We start from the raw sequence: 9,626 nt of genomic DNA, 5'->3' as shown, positions 1-9,626 counted from the left end.
TGTTCTCACATGGCCTCACATATCCTCACATGTTCTCACATGGCCTCCCATTTCTTCATATATCCTCACATGGCCTCACATGGCCTCTCATGGCCTCACCTGGCCTCACATGGCCTCACATGTGCTCACGTGGCCATGATGTACATTGTTATTCATTTCTTGCCAGTCAGTGTTTTCTTGTCACCCTCACCGGCTTTAATTCTAGGACCTTGCCCGTGTGAGGCAAGCCCTCTATCATTCAGTGGCCTTCTTTTTACTGTTCATGAATATATATTCTTACGAAAACACAGGGTCTCCATTAAGTTGCCCAGGTAGGCCTTGAACTTTCCATTCTCCTGCCTCAGCCTTCCCAGTAGCTAAGGTTAGAAGCCTAGACGACCAGGTGTACCTCAGTACTTGTTTTGGGGCAGTGTGGTGGTTGGTTGAGTAAGGATACTTCCTGCCAACCGGAGAATGTGAACATTCCTTGGAATCCACATGGGAGAAGAGAACCAAGCCCCTAAGTTGTCCTTCCGTCTTTGGTCATGCACTGTGGCACAAGCATGCCAGCACAGCCACACACACAATAGATAAATTTAATTTTTTTTAATTTAAGTTTTTTTCATTAACATTAGAATTCTAAATTATTTTTCTGAAGACAGTCCTGCCTTCCGAGTTTGTTTCTTTGAGAATTACACTTCTTTCACTGATGATGACAGTTATATACTAGGTATGATTTTCTTCCTATCTTATTAGTTTGTTGATTTTCTTGGGTTTCTAAATGAATGTTTTATACAACGTTTGTGAGTTTTTTCAGCAATCCTTTCTTTCTTCAAAATTTCTTCATTCTTTTTTCTTTTGAGATTTTGTGAGATAATTTTTAACTGCTTGATGTATTTCACCGGTTACAGAGGTTCAATTTTTAAAACTATTTTGGTACTTTGGGTTAGATGATTAATATTGTTTTGTCTTAAGTTCACTGATTATTGCTTTGCCATTTCTTATCTCACTGCCCAGTGAAATTTGTCATTTTAGATACTGTCATTTCAGATCAAGAATTTTGGTTTTAACAGTTTCTATGTCTGTCTTCAGATATTTATTTATATATCTATTTATTTACTTTTAGACAAGGTCTCACAATATAACCTTGGCTGGTCTGGAACTTACTACAGAAATCAGTTGGCCTTGAACTTAGAAAGATCTGCATGCCTCTGACAGCTGAGTATTGGGGCTTTTTGTTCATTTTTGATGACCATCTTTCCCCCAACATTTTTGCCCACTTAAATAATAGTTACTTTAAAATCTACTCTGTAAATTCTATTATCCAAGCCTTTTAAAGATCAGTTTCTATTGGCTATTATTTCTTTTGATTGTGGTCATAATGTATATATTCCTTTTCATATAGTTATTTAAAAAATGTATGTGTTAGAAATTTGGAATGGCTTCAAGATTTATGGAGGCTTCTTATTGTTTTCATATGAAGAACATTAGATTTTGTTCCTTTAGACAAATAAATTACTAAAGACAGAACAAAATATCACCTCGAACTTACAGAATGATAGTTTCACACATTATCAGGAAAGCTCCGCTTTGAATTGTTCTTTAGTCTTGGGACACAATCTTTCTCTGGAGCATAACATTCTGGGTGTTTCCCTGGAAATCTCATGGAATTAAACAATCCATTCTACCATGGCAGGCTTCCAGCTCCAAAGTCTTTCTCTATACTGGTGTGCAGAAACTGAGATCCTTGTTGGACTTTCACTATCTGAGCTCTTGCTTTCTGCTGCTTCCCAGGTCTTCCTTGTGCCTTGCATCCAGGGAAGCACTAGTCAGAAGTATGAGGGGAATGATGCACAGGTTTCAGAGGTTCTCCTTTGAGGAATTCTTTCCCCTCAATCCCTGTCATACTGGCGGTCTCACTGCACCTTCTGATACCTCACACAAATATGACTGTGCCTTTTTGTTTGCGTGAGTCACCCCAAGTTCTATAAGCTGGAGAGGGCTCCTGTGGGAAAGCCTTCTCAGTGTGGCCCTCACCTTACTGGGTTTCTTCTAAGAGCATCCCATTGTAGACACTGCCCATGTTTAAGTCACTTCTCAATGTACTTTTCATGTACTTTGAAAAGAGGTTGGTCAGTGTTTATAATTGTACCCACACAAGGGGTGAGCACAATAACTACTTTGATGCTGTTACTGAAAGGGAGCTGGACGCTGGGTATGCTGTCCATTTAATTTACCTGCTTGGAGTTCTCAGTGAGTCTTCAAAGTAGACATGGTTCATTAATGTTGGAAATGTCCAGCTATTATCTCTTCAGATTGTTTCTATGTTTTCATTTTCTCTCTACTTCATCTCAGCCCATGTATTTTTCCTGGTATAATTCCTAATTTATTACTTATCTGTTCACTGTTCTATGTTGCTATTAAATCATTCATTAAGATGCTAATTTCAATCACTATTGCCTGCATATGTTAGAATTTTTTAATTAATCTTTTCAAACTATTTGCAAATATTAATGTCAATATTTGAAATTCTCAATATTTTATTGTCTTGTTTTTTTTAATATGGAAGTTTGTACATTTCTTATAATTTTATATACTCATGTATTTTAATTAAAATTAAAAAGACACCTATTTAAAGTTTTTCGGATACAATTTAAGGCTACTTGAAATAAAATTAGAAATAATTCTATAAATATTGATTTTGATTTTGATCACTGTCAGAATGTAACTTCTTGGGGATTTTGATACATTTACTATGGGCCTCTTCATTTTAAGGATTTATTTCATTTTATGTATTTGAGTTTATTCTAAAAAAAGTTCTCTGATGCTTTAAGATCTAAAATATTCATGTGTGTGGTGAAGGTAAGCATGTTGGCATGACATTTTAGCAGCTCCATCTAGAATTTTAAAACTTAGAACAATGTTAGAATCTTATCCTTATATATTATTTATAGTTATGAGAGTATAGAACAACAGATTTAGGTATAATTTAATGCCAAAGTACTAGGCATTCCCATATATTGTATCTTGTCATTCAGTTAAAAAAATAATACGTAGTATCATTTTGTTTTATATGAAATCAGGTTGAATAGCCCATCACCTTTTTACACATACGATTGCAACTTAGTGCCAAAAATATACTAGGAGAGGTTTAAAATCACTGGGGCAAATATCAAAAAAAGAGATAGAAAAAAAGAGTAAAGATAAACTATAACGTTCTTAAATTATGTGGTGAATAATAATTCATATATGATACTCCTCCTTCTGAAGTTCCTAAATATGCTGTGGACATGAAGAGACAGAACAGAGAACAGAGTGGAATTTACTTTGCTCTTATTCTCTTTCTCATTCTGACCATGCTGTTCCTTCTCCTAGTCCACTCGTTATTTTCTGCAGGTGATGACGCAATGAAGCACAAATAGTGGCAGTCTGCACACTCCCATGTTATAGAAGTTGAAAGCAGTGAGTCCACCAGTGAGTAAGCAGCTTGGTGGACTAATAAGCCAATGAGTTAATGCAGCAGTGGCTTTGTGTGAAAGATGAGCAGTGACTGGCAGCCTTGCTCTACCTCACCATGATGCAGTCTCTAAAAACTTTGCATAGCCGGTGCCATAGGCTCAGACTCCCAGTATGTTAAGGAAAATGAATATTCTTGTGTATTACACAGTCCCATGTATGTATTAATAACAATACAAAAGACAAATAGCATTTACTCAAGGAAAATTTTCACCATAAAATTTCCTGGTTTGTTCTTTTTCTCTTGCCTTTCTTTCAAGGAAAAAATTGATACTTTTATATTATATCCAAATGAAAATCATTATTATTAAATAATAGTTTATACACGTTGAATATATAGTAACAAATGCTAACAAAGATTTTCTTTGGTGATTTTATTCAGACACTTCTTTTTGTTTTATTTATTTATATTTTTTTTGAGACAGGGTTTCTCTTTGTAGCTTTCCTTATCCTGGACTCCCTTTGTAGACCAGGCTCGCCCTGAACACACAGAGACCTGCCTGCCTCTGTCCCCCTGAGTGCTGGGATTACAGGGCTGTACCGCCGCTCCCAGCTTTTTGTTGCGGTTAAATGTATTCACCATCAAATACATAACAATTTAGATAAGTGAATACGTATAGATTGAGAGAAGTTACAGGCAATCTATTAATGGATTGGACAACCTATTGATTTTTAGAAAAATAATGCTAACTATAAGGGAAGCTGGATTACATTCCTGGCACTTTTATGTCAGTATCTTCCCAGAAGTCCTTGCAAATGTAATTTATCTTAGTGCATATACGTTCACAGGGCCTTCCAAAAAAAAAAAAAAAAAAAAAATCCGGTTTCTCTTCCTGTTTATTTTACTTGCCTTGTCCCTTCTTCACTGTTATTCTCCTAGTCAGAGTTCATTTCTTCTCAGAGACTAGAAGTTATTAGCATCATTCTTACCATCTTATGTTAGCTTCATGCCAATTAATAGCCTTTTCTCTTTCCTTTTCATTTTGGTTTTTTTAGACAGCTCTCTATGTCTATAAGTTGAAACCTAATGAGAAAATTGTAGCCAGGCTTTAGGCTGCTTTATTGGGTTCTTTTACCTATCAGCCTTCTTCACTCCAGTCCTTTCCGAACTCGCACTAATAGGCAGGATAGACCGAAGATGAGGACAATGAGGGTGTAGATGTCTTTACACTACTTCTTGCTGATTGGGGACATCGAGTTTCCTTGGGGCAAGACTAATCTTCGTCATCGGGACAACTCTAACCAGTAGCCAACAATCCAGCCAACAGCAAAAGCAATCAGCAACCAGCAAAAGCAGCAGCAGGCTGGTAGCCCAAGCTCTTCTGGGGTTCTAGTATCATATGCCCTCTGAAGAACCCGGGAATTTCTAATTTCTAATTTCTAAGTAAAATAGCTTCAGCTGGTGAAATCACGCCTAGAGCGCAAATCCTCCTTAGCTGCTATGGACAATCTGAAGCAGCCCCATAGCCCACACCAGGGATTAAAACAAAAAGATATTCACAGAACGTAACTGGGTTTTTTAAGAAACCAAAATTCTCACTACAGGAAATGATTTTTTGGTAAAGTTTTAATAGTAATAAAATATTTAATTTTCATAAGAGAACCTATTGTAACACTTGAATTATAATCTGAAAATGTATACTATTGTATTTGCTCTTAGTACTTTTGAGATTGAGAATATCATTTCAACTAAATCATGAAAGATTTTTAAAAGCTTTTCAAGTTCAGAGAATTATGGAAACTTTTGTAGTCTTGTCGTTGTTCCTGCCTCTTAAGTAAGTTTACCTTCCTAAAAGGCATATTTGGCTCTGTTGTCCTCCTTGTGGAGTTCCTGTCCCCTCCAGGTCTTTCTGTCTCCTTCTTCTTCCATAAGGATTCCTTCATTCTGCCCAAAGTTTGGCTGAGCCTCAGCATTTGCTTCGATATCCTGATGGGTAGAGTCTTTCAGAGGTCCTCTGTAGAAGGCTCCTGTCCTGTTCCTTATCTTCTATTTCTGATGTCTATCCTGTTTGCCCTTCTGAATGAGGATTTAGCATCTTCCCTAGGGTCCTCCTTATTATTTAGCTCTTTAGGACTATAAATTTTAGCATGTTTATCCTATATTATATGGTTAATATCCACTTATTAGTGAGTATATACCATATGTGTCTTTCTGCTTCTGGGTTACCTCAGTCAGGATGATCTTTTCTAGTTTCCACCATTCGCCTGCAAATTTCATGATTTCCTTGTTTCATGCCTGCAGAGACCAACAGTCCAACTGAGGACCATGCACGGAGAGGACCTAGGCCCCCTGTTCAAAGGAAGCTCATAGGCTGCTCAGTTTCCAAGTGGGTTCTCTAGTAAGGGGAACAGGAGCTATCTCTTTCATGAACTCAGTGGCTGGCTCTTTGATCACTTCCCCCTGGGGGAGGGCAGCTGTACCAGGCCACAGAGGAAGATGATGTAGCCAACCTTGATGAGACCTGATAAGCTAGGGTCAGATAGAAGGGGAGGAGGTCCTCCCCTATCAGGGGACTAGGGAAAGGGTACAGGAGAAGAGGGAGGGTGGGAGGGACTAGGAGGAGAAGAGGGAGGGGGCTGGAGCAGGGATACAAGTGAATACATTGAAATAATAAATAAATAAATAATAGATAAATAAATAAATAAATAAATAAATAAATAAATAAATAAATAAATAAATAGAATATCACAAACTAGAAAAGCCCCCGTATATTTGAAAAATAACGGAAATGCTTAGGAGTGTGAACTAGTAAGGGTATAGCCTCGCAATGCATTAATGCTGTCTGTTACGGGAAGAAGGCTCTAGCTGATGAGTGGTGTTTGCTCTTTCTACCTCACATATACACAACATCACATTGCTTCACAAAGTAAAGTACTCTTTAAAATCTCAAATGGAAACTGAATAGACTGTGCTGTGGAGATGTTCTCCTACAAGGAAGCCGTTACTGTGTTACTTTGGTTTTTTTGAGCCTCTGGCTGCTCAGTTTCAGATGGGGTAACAGTTAAACATTTCCAGTCTAATTGAAATTTACATTCTAGGGAATTGGTTTTGCATTATTATCTAGACATTCAATATCCTTTATTAATAACAGATGAAACAAACTCCAGATGGCTTTTACTTTTAGCTATTGTTTGATCACAAGTGGTATCATCTTCACATAAATTATTACTGAACAATTTTGTGATTCTACACATTAATTCTGTATATACATTCCATTTTAATATCTAAAATCTTTCATGAAGCTTTTTACAATCATGAAGCTTTTTAATGATGTTATAATTAAAAGTTCTCTCCAAGCTCATCTAGTCTCTAAATTTTAGTGTCTCCTTCCAAAGATCTGAGGAATTTTACATCTCCATTTTCATGTGGGAGGCACCCATACTTTAAATCACATTTGTAGACTTTTATAGCTAAACTCATTTTTTATCATTACATTACATAGATGGGGGTGTGCATTAATTTTTATTGAATTTAATTTTCATATGATTTTTTTATAAAGAGCATTAAATCTTCTAAATGGGATCACATTGCTGAATTATACGATGACTTCACATATGTTTAATGAACAAACTAATTTAAACATTTTAACCTTCTTAATTTGAAGTTTTGGCTTTTTTATATATTTTTCCCTTTGAGAGAACAGTGCTGGAATACGCTGAAGCGTTGCTTTCTCTAACACGGACTTCCCTTCTACTCATCTAATCAGTGTAAGTTTTTCTCAAAATTCTCTTTGCAGGTGAAAAACAGTGTGGGAAGTTGGGCCTGCTTATTCTTCAGAATGTTGCCGGATAGTGGCAACTGCCATGGAGCAGCTCTGGTCAATATAATTCTGAAGATGATAAGGATGATATAATGGCCAAAGACCGTACTATTATCAGACATTGTGCTTTGGGACATGTACATATATGTACACACACACACACACACACACACACACACACTTGACAAGGCTAAAGTTCTAAGGTAAATAATTTGACCAGAGTCATGTAGTAAGTATAATAGCATGATAAGAGCCAGGTTCTAGTTCTAAAATCTCATCTTTATTTTCATGATGCTTCAACTAGAACCACTCATAATCTCCTAGGAGTCATTTCTTACTAATACTGGATTGTTTTTCAACTCAAAAGATGTTTAACAAAGCTACAAGTGTTCCTCTCTCTTGAAGGTTTTAGGGCTTCATTCTTTGGCATGAGTCCTCCTAGAAGAAAACCAAGAGTTTTCTTGTTTTAGGGAATCTCTTTTTTTTTTTTAAATTCTATGTCATCTAGAAATCATTCTTCTTACTAACTCCCTCATAGGATAAAAGCATGCTTTATTAAACTCTAACATTGACATGCTACATTCTCCCACACTATAAAATTTATGTGCTGGATAAGTTTTAAATGGAAATTGTTGTTGAGAAAGTGAATGGCACTAATAACTAGGTGCATTTTTTTTTTTTTGCAAGTATGGGTATTTCTAGATCTTTGTCTTCAACAAATTGAAGGAAGATCTGATGGGGTTGTCAGTTGTTTTCAATGATAAACCATAGTATGATATTTTACTTGGATATTCAAATAGCTGAATTTCTTTCTCTTTAATAAAAATCCAGCTTTCCTTATTTATATAAAGAAAGTTCCTTAATTCTTATGTATATGAAAACTAAAATAAAAATAAAATTATTTTATTTGACAATAAATTTTATTTGGCTATAGATTTATAAAAAAATTAAAGTGCATTTCTAACAAAAATTACTACTGAAATGTAATATTTATTTGTTAAAATATATAATCCAGTATTTGGTTCATATGTTGTTTTATAATAAATAATCTGATTACTACAAAGAAGTTGTTCCTGATTTCATGGCTATGGAAAACACACACACACCTGTATAAACATATTTTTTGTATTAGTGAAAACTTGCTGACAGGAAAAAAGGCTAGGACTTCTCAGCGTCCAGCTGCTTATGTACTTTAATTAGAAGAAAGATCTGTTGAGGAGCATTGAAGAGGGTTGGTGAAAGGATAAGATGTACAATTTGGTTACCATTTTGGCATTGCTGCACTTTTTTTTAACCATTTGCACTCCATTTCTGCCACGAGTAGACCACTAACAGTGGCATGGTCATTTCCATCTCTTCCACAAAGACATTTTTGAAAAGCTGGGTATAGGAATGAGAATATCGTGTACATTTATCTGTCTGTGACCTAGTACCTTTGTAGCATGACAATAAGAGTATCCTTCAGCCTGAAACTTCTAAATTATTCTTGCAGTTGCCAGTAATATTAATGAGAACATATTAAAATTTGTACCATTTAGAAATTCCACACATCAAATTCCTTTCCAAAAATGACATCATTCATGTCGTAATCACCTCTAAACCATGTCACTGACATTGTGACATTTTTAAGGGGTAGAGGGATTCCACTAAAAGATTTGGAAACTAAATTAAAAAGACTTGAAATCAGATTAACTTGGCCAAAATTAGGTACTATGCTCCGGAAATAGTTATTACTAAAAGGAATTTTCTCTTTTATTATTAAAGATGATATCTGAATCTCAGTACATTGAAAATACATCCTCAGTAGGACTAAGAAGAAAACATTTTCTTAAAAATGAGATCCTGAAGAATATTTCATTTTATTTCATACACGTTTTAAGAAATTCTGTGATTATTGTTTATGGTTAAACTCGTGTTGTTTAGTGAGATGGTGTGGACATAGTACAATCGTACCAGATGTCCTTAATCAGACAAGAGAGAATTATTCAAGGTCATTCTGTCTTACTCAGCCCCCTACATTAAGGAAAAGATGAGCTCTGCAAATATGAGGGGAAAGAGGTTTTGTGGAGGTTTCTGAAATCGATTAAACCATCTGTGCTTGCTAACTGGTGCTTACAGAAGCTAGATCCTACCATCTCAGAGAAGGTGGGAGATCGGGGCTTTACCCTTCTTGAGGGTTACATTTTAAAGTTATGGTTACTAGAAAGGCATTCCTCGGGTGCAAAGGTGGCCAGAGGCTAGGGAAAGATTAACCGCTCAGAGGGGCAGAGAGAACGATTATGACTGAAAGTTTCCCACAATAAATGCCCTTAAAAAAGGGAGATCCGGTCCACCTTTATAGTCAAATGAAACCTGTTTGAACTTTATTCT

Source organism: Psammomys obesus, unplaced genomic scaffold, assembly GCF_907164565.1.
Source record: "Psammomys obesus unplaced genomic scaffold, mPsaObe1.curated_primary_1811, whole genome shotgun sequence".
NCBI classification, from domain to species: Eukaryota; Metazoa; Chordata; class Mammalia; order Rodentia; family Muridae; genus Psammomys; species Psammomys obesus.
This window is presented reverse-complemented; position numbering follows the sequence as displayed.